The sequence below is a fragment of the Rana temporaria genome, chromosome 11, assembly GCF_905171775.1.
Source record: "Rana temporaria chromosome 11, aRanTem1.1, whole genome shotgun sequence".
In the NCBI taxonomy this organism is placed as follows: Eukaryota; Metazoa; Chordata; class Amphibia; order Anura; family Ranidae; genus Rana; species Rana temporaria.
The window spans coordinates 100,324,900-100,346,447 of record NC_053499.1 but is presented as its reverse complement, the minus strand read 5'-3'; the positions used below and the strand labels follow the sequence as shown (position 1 = coordinate 100,346,447).

The 21,548-nt window shown below is 42.4% G+C and overlaps 1 protein-coding gene across 11 annotated transcripts in view; it reads left to right on the top strand.

The window, feature by feature from the left end:
- Positions 1-248: 248 nt before the first annotated feature.
- The window catches only part of NRXN2 (neurexin 2), a 2,907,124-nt gene continuing 2,885,824 nt past the window's right edge, over positions 249-21,548 (top strand). For 6 of the 11 annotated variants that reach the window (XM_040327827.1, XM_040327829.1, XM_040327824.1 and 3 more), the window contains exon 1: positions 251-368. The gene's annotated coding sequence lies outside the window, so the exon portion shown is untranslated. Of the gene's footprint in view, positions 369-21,548 lie in introns of all 11 variants that reach the window. The other 5 variants (XM_040327841.1, XM_040327834.1, XM_040327835.1 and 2 more) reach the window with 1 other exon arrangement.

Here is a 21,548-nt window from a genome sequence, read left to right as displayed (position 1 = left end):
GTGGTGCGTTCATGATCTTTTTTACCTACTCTTTATATATTTATACTGTTCTATCCATATCCCCAGTATTATCTTTATATCTTCTCCTCCTTTCTTCCTTTCTCAATCCCTCCCTTTTGTCCTCCTCTCAGTTGCCTCTGTCTCTGGTCTGCTAAAGAAGTACCAGCCTTTTCCCTCCATCCAATCAGAGGTACAAGGCGTGAGTAAGAGCTTCAGTGGGTGTGGTCTGTCCTGGTACTGATGCTGGCATATTCTCCATTGCTGTGATACAGGGAGGCAGCAGTGTCGCCTTTTCTGAGCAATACATAGGCCTGCACATACATCTAAAGGATTCCACCCCTTCAGACTGCAATCCTTATTTGAATCAGGTACATTTAATAAGAAATGGCGTAGATAATCAAGGATTGTTGTAGAATGGAAAATAGGTATTTTACCTTATTTCACAGTGCCATGATTAAGGATGTTTTTTCATTGTTATTTATTGTTTTACTGTAAATAGGCATGCATGCAAATTATATTGCCTGAGTGGTTCTAGAAAAAAGGCTGAAGAGCTGCGAGTGAAAAATTGTCTGCATTGTCAATTACTAGGCCAAATGCCTAACCAGTCCTTGAGCAATTCTGGGATTCTGTATGAAAAATACATTTATTTATTTTGTTCAAATAGATATACCGTATATGCATAGGAGCTAACAGACTCCCAAAGGTGCACAAATGAGATAATTTAGCTGAATTCTAATAAAAGCTGCAGGTAATAAAGCAAATCTAAACAGATTGTGTATATTGTAAGTGTTTTCCCCTATTTTAAAATAAGGTTATGACATTTTTAATTTCAAGAACCTTAAAAGTAAGTGTTTAAGAATTAGATCATTGTGAACAGGAAAATACTGGCAAAGTCAGCAATATGTATGTGTTTTTGAAGCCATCTTTGCTTACATCGATTAAGGTGTTATGCTAATTTGTGAGAGCACTGCACAGTTCTACTAGGTAATGAAGACTGCTGCATTAAACTCGAAATATTCTAATTGATACCTATTGTCTTGTTGTGAAGGATAATGTGGAATTATACCCATCTAGACTTTGCTTGGATTTCTGCAGTCTGTTTTAAATTGAGCTGTTTAGGGCTTACTTGCATGATAGCTTGTAGTAATATAATATTGTAGGTAGATGTAGTAATATTTAGAATAGCTACATTACTATATATTTGCAAAAAAAATTCTCATCTATTAATCTTGTTCACCATGTAGTGGAAGTAATAGAACATCAAGTTACATTAAAGTAGTTAGTTATAAGAATAAATAAAGATAAAATAATGTGTGACAAGTAGTCCTTTTAAAATGAATCCTTTATATCAGGGGTCACACATTTCTTTTAACATAACTTAACCAAAGTAGATAAGCTAGATGAGCCCACTGACACAACTATGCATGCATACATATGTGCGCATGTATTTGTATTTAAGTTTGATCCTAATAGTATTTTTCTTAGACTATAAGTAGGATTATATATATATATATATATATATATATATATATATATATATATATATATATATATATATATACACACACACACACACACACACACACACACACACACACACACACACACACACACACACACACACACACACACATATATATATATATATATATATATATATATATATATATATATATACATATACATACACACACCAGCTATTTATGTGTGGCCAGGTCATTATGTTACTGGAGATTTTATGGCAGTTTGTAAGGTGAAGTTGTCCAGTTTCCTTACTACCAACTGATCTACTTATCTGCTACATATTTATGGTTTACTTATGATTGAAAAGGAATATGAACTGTTCATATTTCCTTGTAATATTGTTTTTATGTAGTCTTCCTATTGTTTGCTGTACCCTATAGCACACCATGCAGATTAATACATTTGGAAATGTATTAATGCAACTGTAGTATATTAAAATATTATTATATAAATTAGATAAACAGAGAAAATATTCTGGATTAATTTCATGTAATGAAATGCATGAAAAGATTTAATATAATGTTGCTGTTTATTTTTGATAAGACACAAGCTGTTGAATATGGTTTATTGTATGTGCTCTTAATATAAGGACAGTGCAGAAAGGCAAAGCACAATCAGTTTTTATGTTTAAGCCATGCTTTTTTCTGTTCTATATGGCAATAGAAAAATGAATGTTTTTTTTATTTGCAATGCTATGTGCACCATGGAACCTCCTAGCAGTCAGAGACAGTGCCAAGAGTTGTGTTCAATTATGCTTATAATTGACATGAATATAGAGTATTAAGCAAATAAGTCCAATTTTAACTCTACTCATTGTTCTGTAAAAATGCCAGTAGGTAATTATTTATATTTAAAAAAAGAGAGATAATTGGTTTATTTATTACACTGGCTGTGACACCAGGGCATGGAAATGTTGCAGCTGTGATGTTTGACAGCCTTTGGTGCAGTTTATAGGGGGAGGCAGCACTGGTAGAGGCAGGGAGAGGGAGAAACATAAGGAAAAGGGAGAATAGAGAAGGGGGAGGGGAGACACAGACAAACAGGGAGAAACAGACATAGGAGAAAGAAAAACCAAGAGACACAGATGCTTTGGGAGGAAAAACAATACAGAATGATATAAAAATAAAAATAAAAAAGAAAGAGCGAGCGAGAAAAGGAAAAGACTGCAGGCGAGAAAAACATATGGAGGCTGTAGGAATAAGGTGGATGACTGAAAAAGATCAAGCTAAAACACCAAAAGGTTGCACATCAAAATACATTCCTATGCCCAATGTTGCAATTCAATATTTTTGTCTAGGTACATATGTTTTGTGAAGTCACCTATTGAATATTATATATTTATCATGTCCTCTGTCTCTCTGTGGTTGTGAGATATTTTTGTAAGCAATCATAATTTACGCAAACATAAAAATGCAGGTGTAGAGGTTGTGCAGGTCACAAGATTTTGCCATATCTGGTCACGATTTCTAGTTAAGACTAAACATTATTCTTGTACAGTTTATGGAATCACAATTAACATTTCCATGTTTATAAGAATGTATAGTACTTGGCATATAATATTTCATTTTCCAAATTTAACACAATTATTATGTATGTATTCATGACTGGCAGGCATTTTTTGTCAAGTGTAATTTGAAGGAATATTAACCAACTATAAACATTGTTTATTTAATAAACATTGAATGAAGAATGCAGCAAGTTCAAAAGACAGTAAGCCTAGCAACCATTTTGCAGGTGCCACACCAATATAATGGATACTGACTTGTTGCTATGACTACTGCACTTTTTTACTTACCGCTTTGCTACTTGGCATATTGAATATGTTTATAATAATTTTTACAGCTGTGTTGCTTGGTTTTCACTAGAGGTTTTTAATTGTCTTTTATTTGCGGTGGTAGTCAATTGTCACTATGTATCCAGCAAGAGTGATAGTAACTCCAGCTGCTAAATCATACCAGGCAGCAAAGTTTCTCTTGTGTGTTTGCCCTTGTCTGCTTCATATGTTTTTTAAAAAGGTTACATTTTCATGAGTGTGACAGCTAGTGTCAAAAGTTTTATCAATGTGAGCTAAAGTGGAACTTCTCAATCAACATTACTTATTCTCAATCCTTACGCTACTAGCATTAGTAAATGGATAGGAAGGTATATTATTATATTTACTTTTAACCTTTTTATTTTTTTACATTTTTCCAGTTACTTCCTGGTTTCCAAATGATGTCAGGCTTTCTCAGCTTAGCGCATCCTCCTGTTTTTTTTTTTTTTTTTAATCAAAAGTTGGTTTTATTGATACAATAAAGTCATACAGTACAGTTAGGATGTATACAAAAATTGTGAAGATATATTCGCGAGGATACAGAGAGAAACGAATATAATCACTATACAATATGATGGTCATTGATTTTTAACCGATCCTCTCTCTCTCCAATGGGATCGAACAATACATATTATATCTATTACGGGCCTGTATCCTTGGAACAAGTTTCTTATTAACAACCCATGTATCCTTTACAACAGGAGTATATAACAAACATAAAAAGAAAAATAAATATAAAACTAAAAGATTTCTTTGCGCTTAACATATAAACATGTGAACTTTCACCTTAAGCGTTCTCTGCCTCTCCACACCAGTCATATTGTCGTCTTTAAATAAGTCCACATCTACCCCAACATCAGACTCTCTTCGCATTTCCGTTTAACAGCAAATTAGCCCTGTAATAGTCTCTCCATAATCAGTTCGCTAGGTCCCAGCCCCGGCACATCCAACCAGGGTTGCCACATTGAATAAAAAATTTTAAGGGCATTTCTATGCTGGTATGTGATCTTTTCTCTTATCAGAGAGCTATTTACCGTCTTAACCCATTGTCCCTCCGATGGTACCCTGGGGGTGATCCAATGTCGAGCTATGGCCTTTCGTGCCGCATAAAGCAACCGCAATACCGCAGTGTGTCCGTTAGGGGAAAGTGATGGTACCTCAAGGGCGCCCAGTAAGCAGATCACTGGGTCATGAGGCAACGAAAAGCCATACGCCTGAGATATAGTGTCAATAACATACCGCCAGTACCTGAAAAGCTTGGGACACTTCCATAGCATATGTAACAAATCCCCTTCCTGTGCATTGCACTTGGGGCATATGGGAGAATCCCGTACGCCCCATTTGTGTAGGCGAGCAGGGGTTCTGTATACTCTGTGTAGCAAGAATAAGTGTGATAGTCTATGTTGTGCAGACACCGAGACCAACGGAGCCGAGGTCAAACACAACTCCCAAGTGTCTCCATCAATGGGGCCCAGGTCGGTGACCCACCCCCTTTTACATGGTAGCGTAGACGCGTCGTGGGTAGCATTCAGCAACCTGGAATAAACTTGGGATATCATGCCTTTCTTGTCCTTGTTAAAAAGTACATCATTATGTAGAGGGTGTTGTACTAGTGACATGGGAGAAAGTCTGACTTCCCTCTGAATAGCATGCCTTAATTGGAGGTACCTATAGAACTGTGTTCTATCTAGCCCAAACTCTTCCCGTAAATTATTAAAGGATTTGAGGGTCTGGCCCACAAACAATTGTGCAATATACCGGATTCCTATATTGGCCCAGGTCCCAAAGCCCTCTAGTTTGAAAATTTCCCTGAAGTAGGAGTTTTTCCAGATTGGGGTGTATAAGCATACCCCCTTAACACTTAGACTAGATCGAATGTATTTCCATAGGGTATTAAGTAACACAACCGTGGGCAGAGTCTGATCTAAATGTGTGAATCCTGCCTCCAAGTGGGAAACCGCTGGGAGCATTGATTCTGAAGGAATCAGCGGGGCACGTACAGGGTCTCCTGGGTCTACCTCCCCCCACTGTCCCAAATGTTGAATTTGAGATGCTATGAAATAGTAGCGGGCATGAGGGACGGCCAGGCCGCCTTGGTCCTTGGCTAACTGTAATGTAGTAAGTTTTATACGTGCTACCTTTCCCCCCCAGATCAGATCTCTAAACTGTGCGTCAATCTGAGCGAACCATTTATGTGGGATCCAAATCGGAGCATTGTGAAAAACATACAGAAGCTGAGGGGCCCACACCATTTTTATTAGGTTCGCTCTGCCTGCTACTGACAGCGGGAGTTTCTTCCAGGCTGCACTTTTTTGTCTAAATTTAAGCAACAGGGGAGCTAGGTTAAGGGAAAGATATTGGGCAGGTTCTGGTGTGACCTGTATGCCCAAATATTTGAATTCCTTTACCACCAATATGTCCCTAGCACAGTCAGGTAGTCGGTCGGTCAGGGGGTCTAAAGGCATGAGCACTGATTTGTTCCAATTGATACTGAACCCTGATAGTTCCCCGAAGTCTGCGATCAATGTCATCACATTCCTCAGAGAGTTCTGGGTATCTCCCAAATATATCAGCGTATCGTCTGCGAACAATGAGACAATATCCCGCCTATTCCCTCTAATGAATCCTGTAATGTTAGATGATGATCTCATGTGTATAGCCAAGGGTTCAAGAGCTAGGGCAAACAGCAGGGGCGACAAAGGGCACCCCTGCCGTGTGCCCCTGAAAAGTCGGAACGAGTCAGACACCTCCCCATTAATCCTCATTCTTGCTGTTGGAGAACTGTATAGCAATTTCACCCATTTTAAGAAAGATGGACCTACCCCAAATCTACTTAATGTCTCCCAGAGATATGTCCATTCAACACTATCAAATGCCTTTGAGGCATCAAGGGAAAATATAGCTCTATTGCCTGGATTATCTACCGGGATTTGTATGTTTAGGAATAGTCTTCGTAGATTCTGTGCTGTGGACCTGGCTGGAATGAAGCCGGAATGGTCCCTATGGACTATAAGGTGAATGCATTTAGATAGCCTAGTGGCCAGGACTCTAGCCAAAAGTTTGACATCAAATGTCAGTAGAGAGATGGGCCTATATGAGTCCGGGGAAAGAGGATCCTTCCCCGGCTTCAGTAGGACCACAATCAAGGCCTCATTCATGGACGGTGGCAGTTCCCCCTTTTCAAATGCTGCGTTATAAGTTTTCAATAGGATGGGGATAATCCGGTCAGAGTACCTGCTATATACCTCCGAGGGAAGTCCGTCGGCTCCCGGCGCTCGCCCATTATGTGCCTGCGCCAGTGCCTCTAGTAGTTCCTCGCTGGTGATGGGAGCATTAAGCAAGACAACCTCAGACATGGGGAGCTGTGGTAGTTGGTACTTGTCCAGGAATAAGCTCAACTGTTCTGGGGTGGGATTGACCTTTGACGAGTAAACATTTTGGAAGAACTCTCTGAAACAGCTTGTAATAGAACGTGTGGAATGGCATAGCATTCCCCCTGCATCAGCGATAGCTGCGATATGAGAGGAAGGCTGCTGTGATCTGGCCAGCATCGCCAGTAAGTGACCTGTATTCTCGCCTTCTTCAAAATGTTTCTGTTGCAGAAAGAACCTCTTGTTTTCGGCCAATTGAAACGAGAGATCCTTGAGCAAGGTCTGGGAAGCTAACCATTTTCTTTTTAAATCATCATTAGAGGGGTCTGCAATATAATCCATTTCAGCGCTGCTTGCATCTTTTAGTACCCTCCTCTCCCATTCTTTAGTGTCAGTTTTAATGTGGTTAATAGCCCTAATAAATTGGCCTCGTAGAAAGGCTTTAGCCGCATCCCACACAATGTGAATATTTGCCGTGTTCAAGTTTACCTGGAAGAATTCCGTAAGGAGTGGTGTGATTGGATCTGGCTCTGGAAAGAGCGATAACCAAAACGGGTTGAGCTTCCAGAGACTTCTGTCTCTTATCTCACCCAACCCTAAATCTATCGTGAACGGAGAGTGGTCGGAGGTGTGTCTCGGGTGGTATTCTGAGTCCCTCACCTTAGGAAGCAGAAGACCATTGCCAAAACCCATGTCAATCCTGGATAAACCACCCACTGAAGCTGACTTGCATGAGTACATTTTGGCCTCAGGATTGCGCATCCTCCAGATGTCAGTCAGGCCTAGTTCGCCCATCAGCCGAGCGAAAGGGGTAGGACCCCTCCTACCTGTCTCCTCCGTCCCCGTGGTGTGTCTAAGTCTGTCCAGACCGTAATCCATTAAGTTATTAAAGTCCCCCAGGACCATAACTGGGATACCAGGGAGACAGGATATAAAATTAGCTAGTGTTTTCAATACAGTAGAGGAGAACGGAGGGGGGATATACATTCCTGCCAATACACATTTAACTCCATAAAAAGAACCATACAAAAAGACATATCTACCCTCAGGGTCTATTTTGGCATCTATACATGTGTATTGGGTTCCTCTACGGATCAGGACACTCACTCCCCTCGAGTAGACCGTGTGGGTCGAATGGTATTGGTAGCAAAATTGCCTACTCGCCAGTTTTGGGGTAGAGCCCGAGGGGAAGTGAGTCTCCTGTAAGCATATCACCTCCGCACCTATTCTCTTAATAGTGCGTAGCACCTCTATACGTTTAACAGAACTGTTGAGACCCCGCACATTCCAAGACAGGTATCTAACTACATTCGACATGGCTTGCAGGTTTGGGTAACATCAGGAGAATATGGCCAAATTCAGTATACAAGTAGAGTATTGGAGCAAAGTTATGGAGCATACTGACATCAAGTAGCACATTAAAGACTAATATTACGTTGTAGTAGCAGGGCAGGCAGTTAGTATGTAGAAAACATCCTGGATCATGGTTAAGGGGGTAGCCGGTCAGAGATGACTGGGACAAAGATAAAAAAAAAGTCATGAAGAGAATAACAGAACAAAAAACTGGTTTCAGTGTATATGGCATGGAGAGGCCTTCACTCAACCAAATCATATAAAGTGCAGCCAATCTGACTGGCAAAACACAGGTATTAGGTTGGATAGGGCCAATAACAACCCTCTCGGGGGAAACAGTGGAAGCAACCAAACAGTCTTGGAGCTTCTCAACAGCTAAACATTAGGCCTTAGCAAACCAAGCGAACAGTCATCGCCTATCTATAGGCAACCTAGAACAAAGGCAAGTGGGTATGTGAACCACACCAGATCGATAATCTGAGCCATCTCAGTCCGCTGGCCGTCTCCCTCTGGCTTCTTTAATTGCCTGTTCTTCACGGTCAAGCCACTGCGCTGCATTGGCAGGGGAATCAAAAAATTTAACTGAGCCAAAGACTTCCACTCTTAAGCGGGCTGGGTACAACATGGCATATTTTAAATCAAGAGCTCTTAGGCGACGTTTTACATCAATGAACTTGCTTCTTTTCTTTTGTAGTTCGGCAGAAAAATCCGGAAATAAAGAAACTCTAGTATTGTCCAACTTCAGGGCCGTCGGGTTAATTCTGGCATTATATAGCGTGGCATCTCTGTCCCTGTAGTGCAGGAATTTGAATAAGAAAGGTCTTGGCGGTGCTCCTGGCTGCGGGGGTCTGGAGGGAACCCTGTGGGCACGTTCCACAGAAAACATAGGGGAAAATGCCTCTCGCCCGAACGCTTCAATCAGCCATTTCTCAATGAACTCCACAGGGTTTTTCCCTTCTATCTTTTCCGGGAGGCCTATAGCCCTCACGTTATTCCTCCTCATCCTGTTCTCTAATTCCTCCAAACGAGAGGAATGTTGATCTACCAGATGATTGTTATAGGCAAGGTCTCTCTGCATGGGCCCCATGTCATCTTCTATGGTGCTCACCCGTTCCTCCAGAGCGGAGGTTCTTTCTCTGATCTTTTGGGCATCTTGTCTGAGGAATGAAATTTCAGACTTCATCCCTTTCACCTCTGTGGTTAATGCTGTTAGGGACACATTGCATGATGTAACTGCGGTGAATATGTCTCTTAGCGTGGGTTCCCCTTCAACTACAGGGCTCTCCCGTCCCTGGGGCCTAGTTGGAGCCTGGTTTGGAGTACTCACTGTGTCCCACGTGAGTCCGGCCTGTACCGCTTCTTCCAGGGGGACAGTGTCGTCCGTTTCCGACCCACCGCCTGCCGAATCATCCGGAGAGCTGGAGGATGCCACGGGCTCCGTTAACAATGGCTGGGAGAACAGCTTCTCAGCCGCCTCGCGGTGCTTCTCTTTCGCGCTGCGGCCTGCATGCGTGCCATGTTGAGCCATCATTTCCGCCGGCTTATTCACTAGCTGGCGTCTGCCGTGTGACATCGTGGGATGATTTCGCCGGGAGAGGTAAGTATTTGTTCCTCGGGTGTTAAGGATTCCTCCGGTGTGCTCAGGGATGAACAAGGTTGCCTTTTTCAGGATATTAACGAGGATTTTCGGCGGAGCTCGCTTAGGTTGTGTCCGGCTACATCCGCTGCCTGGCCACGCCCCGCATCCTCCTGTTTTCATGACTGTGCTAAAGGCAGATGGATTCCAGGAAGTAAATGCTACATAAATCATCTGCCTTTACTAAAGATCCAAAGACATGCTATGGTAGGTTAATTGGCTTCTGTCTAAATTGGCCCTAGTATATGAATGTGAGTTAGGCTGGATTCACACATATGCATTTTTAGTGCTTTTTGCATTTTGCAGATTTGCATTACAGTCCATTTAACATGGTTTTATATTGAACATGTTCTGTAGTGCAAATTTGCAAAAAGCACTAAAAATGCATAGGTGAGAATAAAGCCTTGGGGATCTTAGATTGTAAGCTCCTTGAGGGTAGGGACTGATGTGAATGTACAATGTATATGTAAAGCACTACATAAATTGACAGCGATATATAAGTACCCTAAAAAATAATAATAAAGATGGCTGTGGCCAGAAATGCTTGGTGGTGTTTTTCAAAGTGATTTCTCAACAACAAAAAAACAAGCATGGAAACATGGATGGAAGGGGCATTTAATTTGAATATTAACAAATAATTAAATAGCATTTTTGATTTGTGGTGCTCAGATACAGTGTAGGTCCACTAAAAGGGGTAGTAAAGGTTCGTCTTTTATTTTCTAAATAGGTTCCTTAAGCTAGTGCATTGTTGGTTCACTTACCTTTTCCTTCAATTTCCCTTCTAAATGTTTTTTTTCTTTGTTTGAATTTCTCACTTCCTGTTTCTCCTCAGTAAGCTTTCCACCATCATCTGAGCAGTGGAATGTAATTTAGAACAGCTTACTGAACACCTTACTGAGCAGGAACAGGAAGTGAGAAATTCAGACAAAGAAAACAAAGAAAAAAAAACATTTAGAAGGGAAATCGAAGGAAAGGGTAAGTGAACCAACAATGCACTAGCTTAAAGGAACCTATTTTGAAAATAAAAAACAAACCTTTACAACCCCTTTAAAGAGCTTTACTTTTGCAGCTGGCAGAGATTTCTACAATTTGATTAGAATGGAAATATTTATGTTTTCTTTGTCAACAACTAAAGGCAACAATGGAGTTGTAATTAATGATTGATTTTAATAGGGCATATAAAAGGACTGCTCGTTATTCGGATGCAACATATACCAATCAATTTTAGCTTCTCTATAACACACATACTGTGTATATGTATATATATATATATATATATATATATATATATATATATATATATATATATATATATATATATATATATAAGAAGGCCAGTATGGTGGCCTGAGTTTATGGGAGGAGCCCGGAGGGTATTTAAGCAGCCCACTCACACATGCTCTTTGTCGGTTCAGTGTGCAGTACTACACGTCACTGGGCCGACTCTTCCCAGCTCACCTCATGTCCGTGAGTCTGCGCATTCAATCGCATTCGACATCGCAAGCGCTTTGCGGCTTCTCCCTTCATGGTCTTCGCCGGCGGTTCCCGCTTACTGTCGCAGGTAGGATTCAAACCTTTTCGTATCTTGTGCAATCTTACAATTCCTATCCTGCATCCCTTTTGGGAAAAAATCTGCCTGAGTTACTTTTGCTTATATTCCAACATCATTTGACTCAGGCGTAGTACATTTGCAACTTCCTTCTGCCAAACATACGATTCATTTGTAAATCCATTTGGAGATTGACATGTGTTTGTATGGGTTCTTTGGCAGATTGAGGTGGTAATTGGACTCACATGGTGCCTTCTCTGCACTTGATTAGCCTGGGGGGATGGGTGGTTGGTAGGTGTTCGGTTTCAAAGCAAGGGGTAGCATACACTCTACAAGCAATTCGTATCAGATTCGTTCAATACTCCTTACTATCAATTCGTATCGGATTCATTTCATGCATTTTACAACCATTTTGTATCAGATACATTGCATACTTTCTACCGTTGTCATTCATTGTTTCCCCATGTCGTGTGTTTTAGTTCCCGCAGCGGAACTTACGAATTGCTTGTACACGGCTCTTCTCTCTCATTTATTTACCAAAGTTATTGCCTGTGCGTCATGCATGGCGCCACACCACACTCTTGGGATGTGTTGCACATCCACTCCAGTCCAAAGCAAACCCAGTCGCACGTTCACTGTCCCAGGTAGGATTCGTTAGCTTGTTTGTCATGTCAAATTCGTGGCCACTCATGGTGTCACCTGTACCATATGTTTGGTTCCCGCAGTGGAGCTTACAAAGCATTGATACGCACTTCTCGTGTTCTATTTTCTACACCAAACCTCGTTGTTTTGCCCCATGCACGGCATCACGCTACACGTTCCCGACATGTTTCACTCCAGCCACAGTCCGCCGCAAACTCACTCGCATGGCCCACTGTCGCAAGTAAGATTTGTTATTACATTCTTTATGTTCTATCAATTTGCTACCATTTGTTGTCTCCCATATCGTTCATTAGTGGCCCCTATGGAACCTACGATTCAAACAGGCGTTGTCCTTCTACCTTATACTGCTTGCAACACATGACCCTTAAAAAATGAAAAAAAAAAAAAAAAACGCAAAAAGGAAAAAAATAAAACTATTGCCACCACGTAATCTCAGCCCAGCAACCTGACACCTGTTGAGACCGTTGCAACGATGCAAAATTCGTCTCCACAGCCTGACACCCTTGTTAAGACCCTTGCAAACGCAATACCGTCTTAGCAGCCCCACACTCATCGAGACTCTTGCAACCACACTAAATCATCTCAGCAGCCTGACACCCTTGTTAAGACCCTTGCAACACATGACCCTTACAAAACAAAACAAAAAAAAAAACGCAAAAAAATAAAATAAAAAAAAAAACGCAAAAAAATAAAAATAAAAAAAAAACGCAAAAAAAAACGCAAAAAGAAATATAAAAGTGCAGAAAAAAAAAAATTGCCACCACACAATCTCAGCCCCGTTGAGACCGTTGCAACGATGCAAAATTCGTCTTCGCAGCCTGACACCCTTGTTGAGACCCTTGCAAACGCAATACCGTCTCAGCAGCCCCACACTCATGGAGACTCTTGCAAGCACAGAAAATTGTCTCAGCAGCCTGACACCCTTGCAAACGCAATACCGTCTCAGCAGCCCCACACTCATGGAGACTCTTGCAAGCACGCAAAATTTGTCTCCGCAGCCTGACACCCTTGTTGAGACCCTTGCAAACGCAATACCGTGTCAGCAGCCCCACACTCATGGAGACTCTTGCAAGCACACAAAATTGTCTCAGCAGCCTGATACCCTTGTTTAGACCCTTGTAACACATGACCCTTACAAAACGCAAAAAAAAAAAAAAATAAATAAATAAATAAATAAATAAAAAAAGCAGAAAAAAATAAATTGTCACCACACAATCTCGGCCCAGCAACCTGACACCTGTTGAGACCATTGCAACCATGCAAAATCGTCTCAGCAGCCTCACACCATTGTTGAGATCCTTGCAAACGCAATACCGTCTCAGCAGCCCTACACTCATCAAGACTCTTGCAACCACACAATACCATCTCAGTAGCCTCACACCATTGTTGAGACCCATGCAAACGCAATACCATCTCAGCAGCCCTACACTCATCAAGTCCCTTGCAACCACGCAATACCGTCTCAGCAGCCTCACACCATTGTTGAGACCCTCGCAAACGCACTACTGTCTCAGCAGCCCCACACTCATCAAGACCCTTGCAACCACGCAATACCGTCTCAGCAGCCTTACACCATAGTTCAGACCCTTGCAAACGCAATACCGTCTCAGCAGCCCCACACTCATCAAGGCCCTTGCAACCACGGAATACCGTCTCAGCAGCCTCACACCATAGTTCAGACCCTTGCAAACACAATACCGTCTCAGCAGCCCCACACTCATCAAGACTCTTGCAACCACGCAATACCGTCTCAGCAACCTCACACCATTGTTGAGTCCCTTGCAAACACAATACCGTCTCAGCAGCGCCATACTCATCGAGACCCTTGCAACCACGCAATACTGTCTTGAGCAACCTCCCACTCGTCAAAAACCTTTGTGACCATACAGTCTCGCCCCAGCAACCTGGCATTCATTGAGACCCTTGCAGCCAGACAAATCATCTTTGGCCTCATGTACACTGCTGTTGGTAAAAAAAAAAAAAAAAAAGGGTTCAGACGGATGTTCAGAGGCATTCGAAACGCATTCGAAACGCCAATGCCTGTAACAGCTTGTAAACACTGCCAGAGGCGGTAACTCATGTTTACCAGCGTTTCATTCACAGTCGTTTTCATAAAAAAATTAAAATAAAGGGGAATATTGTCTCAGCAACTTGACACTCATTTGAGACCCTTGCTAAATGTAATATCATCTCAGCTACCTCACACCCTTTTAGACCTTTGCAACCACACAATCTCATCTCAGCAACCTGACACCCGTTCAGACCTTTGCAGCCATACAAAGTCATTTTAGCAACCTGACACTCATTTGAGACCATTGCAAATGCAATATCGTCTCAGCAACCTGACACCCATTCAGACCCTTGCAGCCATACAAAGTTGTCTCAGCGGCCGACGCTCATTTGAGACCATTGCAAAACACAACATCGTCTCAGCAACCCCTCACTTGTTGAGACCTGTGCAACCACACCATGCCATCTCAAAACAAACCTCATAATCATCGACACCTTTGCAACCACGCAATATCGTCTCAGCAAACCAGACTGAGAACCTTGCAACCACCAATACCATCAAACCTTCATACTCAAGGCCCCTGCCACCACACAATATCGTCCCAGCAACCTGACACTCACTGACACCCTTGCAACCGCACAATATTGTCTGCAGTAGTATAAAACACTTAGCGGCACGCACCTACGTGCAAACCCAAATACAAACTAAACTTGCAAACACACCTCAGTGACAATCAGCCACACAAACACACAGTGGCACCCAGTTGGCCATTCATCTTCAGTGGCATGCGGGCCACTCATCTTTTCTCAGGTTTTTTCCCTGCGGTTAGTTCAGGTTTTCATCCAGCACCAGCGAGTGCACGTTGGCCTGCGAGTGCACGTTGGCCTGCGAGTGCATGTATATCGTCTTGTTGAGCACCTGTGTATTGTCTTGATTTTTTCACACCAATGCAAGATCCAGTCCAAGTTCTCAAACTAGACCAAGCATCAGTAGCAGACTTAGCTATGTGGGACAACTTCCCCACCTGATGGAACATCATTTCAATCTTCATCCCGGCAGTGTCAGCCGAGCCACCAAAGGCTTTTGCAGCCATTTTTAGGCCGCCACTGGTTCTCCAAAACTTGGCCCCCAGAAATTCTCTTAAATTTTTGCTTCACCCAGTCTTCATCACGCCTCGTGCTGCACCCCATCGTGGCAGCTGCCCAGGTCTGGGACCACACTTGAACAGGACAGACACTGTTCTTCACCACAGACAATCGGGCCACAGCCGACATCATCAATTAAGATAGATCTAAGTCACTCCCCATCACTTCCTGCGCAGGCTCGCGCAGCTGTCACTCCGTCACCAGTTAATATCTTATGTAGACCTTTTCCAGGCAAATGAAAAAAGCAGCTGATGCGCTTTCCTATTCCAACCTTGGAATGGATGTTTTTTCCAGCAAGAGCCTGGAGCCGACCCAACAACTATCCCTGTCCCACCATGGACATTGCTGACGATGGACTGAAGTCGCATCTCGCCAACGCAATCCAACTTATTAACCACTCCTTGGCACGCAACACACTGAAGGCCTATCGCACTGCTTGGAACACTAATCGCAAATTTTTGGCCCCTTGCCCCGGAGCAGCAATAGGCAACGTTGGACACATCCTAGCCTTCATATCGTATTTCCACATGCAGCTGACCATTTCTCAATACTATCACGCCATATCTAGATGGCATCCAGCATTTCCTGTCCCTGCAGGACCCCAGTAAACCGTCAGTATTCTCGAGCCCATGCAGTCAAGTCCCTCCTACAGGGCATACAGAAGCACCAACCTGTAGTCAGTGGCAAGCGCCTACCTTTCAAGAGTCCCCTCTTTAGGGACATGTCTAAAATCCTTACTCGTTCCCTGTTTAGGGCTTTTCCCAGTCTAGTCACCCAACAGCCATCTACCAGGCCTTCTACGATTCCCTACAACCTAGTGAATTTAGTCAGCGGCTCCGGCAGTCACACACTGCTCCGACGCCACCCGACTCGCTTTCGAACCACTACACTCTCACAGTCTGCAAACGCAACAAACAGGCCCCTGGGGTTGACATCAACCTGTTTCAGACTGACAACGCCTGACGCCCAGTGACGGTGCTCGACCCACTACTGCTCCATCTACCCAGCCAATCTGATGGTAGCTCGTTGCTACCCTTTCTAAACCAGCTCCCTGAGTGTCAGCCAGTGTGTCAAGCATGTCAGAATCCTCCTAAGTAACTTGGGCTTCAAACCCCAGTCAGTTCTCTGGACATTCTTTCCGAATTGGAGCAGTCTCAGTTGCCTCCCAACAGGGAGTACCAGACTACGTAATCAAGATACCAGGCTGATGGAAGTCTCCTTGTTTTGCCACATACATCCCAAATCCTCATGAAGGAATGGCACAAGCCTTTACCAAGCTGGCTCAATAAATACAAGAAATCAATATAAACTATTTCCCTATCTGAGTCTTTTGCCCCCTTTTCTTGGCATACTGACCAGACCACCAAGGCACACTTCAGGTCTATTTATGTTGTAAGTCTTGTCGCGTGTTTATGTGATCCACATCTCTCTCGGTCAGAGGGTAACGACCATAAATAAGAAGGCCAGTATGGTGGCCTGAGTTTATGGGAGGAGCCCGGAGGGTATTTAAGCAGCCCACTCACACATGCTCTTTGTCGGTTCAGTGTGCAGTACTACACGTCACTGGGCCGACTCTTCCCAGCTCACCTCATGTCCGTGAGTCTGCGCATTCAATCGCATTCGACACCCTCCCGCCCTTCCCTTTTTCAGGGCACATCTCAGCATGTCCTTCTTCAATTAACTACCCATTACTTACCTTGGGTATGCCCCCTTTTCTTGGCATACTGACCAGACCACCAAGGCACACTTCAGGTCTATTTATGTTGTAAGTCTTGTCGCGTGTTTATGTGATCCACATCTCTCTCGGTCAGAGGGTAACGACCATAAATATATATATATATACACACACACACACACTATATTTTCCAAAAGCATTGGGATGCCTTTACATGCACATGAACTTTAATGGCATCTCAGTCTTAGTCCGTAGGGTTCAATATTCTTGAGTTGGCCCACCCTTTGCAGCTGTAACAGCTTCAACTCTTCTAGGAATGCTGTCCACAAGGTTTAGGAGAGTGTCTATGGGAATCTTTGACCATTCTTCCAGAAGCGTATTTGTGAGGTTAGACACTAAGCTAGACAAGAAGGCCTGGCTTGCAATCTCCGCACTAATTCATCCCAAATGTCTTTTATCAGGTTGAGGTCAGGACTCTGTGCAGGCCAGTCAAGTTCCTCCACCCCAAACTCGCTCATCCATGTCTTTATGGGCTTTGCTTTGTGCACTGGTCCAAATTATTTGGTGGAGGGGGGATTATTCCCACACAAAATAGCAAGATGAAAAGGCTAGAAGCTGAATACAAATTCCTATTCACTCTAAGGCCCCGTACACACCAGCGGATCTGTCCGATGAAAACGGTCCGCAGACCTTTTTCATCGGACATGTCCGCTGACGGATTTTGGTCTGATGGCTGTACACACCATCAGACCAAAATCCCCGCGGAAAACAAATGCGGTGACGTGTCGCGACGTTGCGCGACCCTGGAAGGTCAATGCTTCCACGCATGCGTCGAATCACTTCGACGCATGCGAGGGATGGCAGCCGATCGGACGTGTCCGGTAAGTCTGTACAGACGACCGAACACGTCCGACAGACAGGCTTCCAGCGGACATGTTTCTTAGCATGCTAAGAAACATTTGTCCGCTGGAAAAAGTCCGCTCGGCCGGGAATCCGGTTCGGTCGGCTGTACACACGACCAAACATGTCTGCTGAAACTGGTCAGCGGACCAGTTTCAGCAGACATGTTCGGTCGTGTGTACGAGGCCTTACACGCATCCCTGGTGACAACCTGTGATATAAAATAGAAAAAATTGAGAAAAACATATGCCTTTTTATCTTCATATTCAGTAAATACAATACAATATAAACAGGTCATATGTTGAACAACCCATACTCCATGAGTCACTCATACAAAAAAAAAAAGAGCAATTTCTGAGTTTAAACTTTTGGGGTGCATAGTATCTAAAGAGTGAATACACTGTACTTCTTTTCTTGCAAAAATTAACTCACGATTACTATCTCTCCTACTGCGAATTACTCCATCTCCATCATAAATTTCAGTTGAAAAATTGCATGGCCCTTTTTTTTTTTTTTTTTTTTAAATATGTTTATTAAGTTTTCACTGCATAAAGATACAAACATCATCATGAAAGCATCACACATATTGTGAGGTTATAAGAAACGTAGTAAATACATAAACTACATAAATGCATGAAATAAATCATAACACGCATAGTTAATCACATCTACAGATAAGAGTAACGGAGGAGTGAGGAAGGGAGAGAAAAAAAAAAAAAAAAGAAGAACTAAAGTCACTAAAGGGAGGGAATGTAATAGATTGGATCAGGCTATAATTGGTGTAGCAAAGCTGGCCCGGGTTCAATAGACTAGATGTTTAAAGATTAATAATATTCTCCTTTCCACTATAAAAAGACAAATAAATAAGAGGATGTAACAAATATTCAGGATGTCATCAGCATATGATATTCTGCAGTATTTGTAAAATGCGTCCAGCATGACCACATATTGTGATAGTCCTTAGAGGATTCATTTGATAGGTGTATTAGTTCTTCCATGTTGGCAATATGATTGATCCTGCGGAACCAATCTGGAATAGTCGGCGGGGAGGATTGTTTCCATTTTATGGGTATGCATAATCTCGCCTCGTTAATAAGGTGTATGACTATGGTGTTTTTGTAGGTTGAATGGGAGAGAGCAGAATGGTGTAACAAATATTGTCCCGGAGTGAAGTCTGGAGAAAAAGTAGTCATGTGTGTTATCAGCCTATGGACTTCTGACCAAAATTTAGACAAAGCGGTGCAATTCCACCAGATGTGCAACAAAGTACCCTGTTCAATTCCACACCTCCAACACATGGGTGATGTATCAGGGTTGTATTTATGAATGGTTGAAGGAGTTTTATACCACCTTGAGTAAATCTTGTATCCATTCTCTTGAGTTAATACATTTAACGTGCCCTTATGTATTCTCTTAAAAATGATAGTCCATTGTTCATTGGTTAGAGATATACGCAATTCCCTTTCCCAAAATATACTAGCACTGTCCTTTTGAATATCAAAATTCGAGTTGAGAAGGGTGTACATCAAGGAAATCAGGTGTTTCTGGGGGGAACCCCTGAGGCATACAGATTCAAACAGCGTCTTAGTTCTACACCACCCACTCATAGGATTGAGTTTCTGGAGAAATCTAGTGACCTTGTTAAAGCTAAAATTAGACAAATTGCAATCAGGATAGTTGGATCCGAATATATCATATGTAATTGGGTTTCGGTGCAAAAAGAAGTCCGATGCCCCAAGTGTTACCGCTGCAGAGTTGCCTAACTGAGTACTATTATCTTCTGGGAGAGATAGCTCAAGATTATGGGTAATTGGAGTGATCGGTCCATATATAGAGGACAATTCTATTGTCTTGCATAAGTGCCTAAAGATCTTCAGGGATGAACCCGTCACCGGATGTGCTTTTGTACCATTCGGAATTTTTCTGACAATAGTCCATGGCAGGTGTTTGATAGGTACATTCGCAGGTATAGACTTCTCCTCCAATTCTATCCAGTCTTTTGAAAGAGCATGCACATGCCAATCAACTATCCTGGATAGGTGGCAAGCCCAATAGTATTTGCGCAGGTCTGGGACTCCTATTCCACCCATAAGTTTTGCTGTGACCAATTTATCCCATTTAATTCGCGGTTGTTTACCACCCCATATAAATTTCAAGCTAGTTTTCCTAAAAGATTCAAAAAAAGGACCCGGGATGGTTATGGGAAGGGTCTGGAAGAGGTATAAGAACCTAGGGAGAATGTTCATTTTAAGTACGTTTGCTCTACCGAACCATGAGAACATGCCCTTATCCCACCTTAGCATGTCAGATTTAATTGTATTTAATAAAGGTACAAAGTTTTTAGCATACAAGTCCTTAATATTGGAAGTCAAGTTGATCCCTAGGTAAGAAAGATTTTCATCTTCCCATGTAAAGGGGAAGTTCAGCTTACATAGCTTCACCATGTCAGTGGGTAGTGAGATATTGAGGGCTCTAGACTTAGCAAAATTAATTTTCAGATTGGAAATATCATGAAACATAGAAAAGTCGTTAAGTAGATTAGGGATCGTGATTAAGGGATTGGTCAGAAATAGTAGCACGTCGTCGGCAAATGCTGCCAATTTGTATTGCTTGTTTCCTATATTGATACCCACTATATCTTGGTTTGCACGTATTCTGCAAAGGAGGGGTTCCAATATTAGAATGAAAATTATTGGTGACAATGGGCATCCCTGGCGTGTTCCATTCGCCACGGAGAAAGCCTCCAACAGGCATCCGTTGATTTTGATTTTTGCTGTTGGGGATGAGTAAAGAAGATTTATGAACTGCAACATGCGTTCTTGGAGGCCTAAAGATTCCAATGCAGCATGCACGTAATCCCATGCAATTCTGTCGAAGGCTTTCTCCGCGTCGAGGGAAAGTAGGAATCCGGGAGATTTCGTTTCACTAAGCCAATTTTGAATGCACAGGGCCTTGATGGTGTTGTCCCTGGCTTCTCTACCCGGGGTAAAGCCTACTTGGTCTAATGATATCAGGTTATTTAGAAGGGGCAAGAGGCGGTTCGCTAGAATTTTGGCATACAACTTGATATCTACATTCAGGAGAGAGATAGGCCTATAGTTAGTCACTAGGTTCTTATCTTTGTTGGGTTTGGGGATCATTACTATATGAGCCTCGAGAAGGTCTCTAGACGACGACCATTGAGCAGGGGAAGAATTAAAAGTAGATATAAAGTGGGGAAGTAGGGAGTCCTTGAATATTTTATAGTAATTGACTGTGAAACCGTCTGGACCTGGGCTTTTACCCATATTAAGTTGGTTAAGAGCTGTAAGAGCCTCTGAGATTTCTAATGGTTTATCTAAGTCCTTTGCTGCCTCTGGATTAATTGATTTAGGGCAATATGAGTTGAGGAAGTCAGTAAGCATGTCTTTTCTCAATTGCGAGTTTTTGATCGAACCTGCAGAACCCAAGTTGTATAAATTAGAATAGTATATCTGAAATTGTCTAGCAATGTCAGACGAGCGAGTAAATTTATTGCCTTTCGAGTCAACAATAGAGTGAATATTGTCAAATTTTTTGCTTGAAGCATTCAAGGTATTGGCCAATAACCTTCCTGTCTTATTGCCATATTCGTAGAAGAACTTCTGCGAATAAATTTTGTTGCGTTTAATTTTCCTCTCTAAAATTTCAAGCAATTCACTTCTAGTGTTGGACAATTTGGTTAATACATCTGAAGCGAGAGATTGTTTATGAGTTTTTTCCAAAGCCTCTATCCTATTTGTGAGATTCTTTATGTGTTCCCGTCTATCCTTATTACGTTTTTAACAAGATGCCTAGCTAATGGCAGTATGTTCCTTTTAGAGTATTTGTGCCGGGCAATTCGGTCCTTTACGTTTTGGGAACCCCTCCTGTAACATTTCTGGGACCCA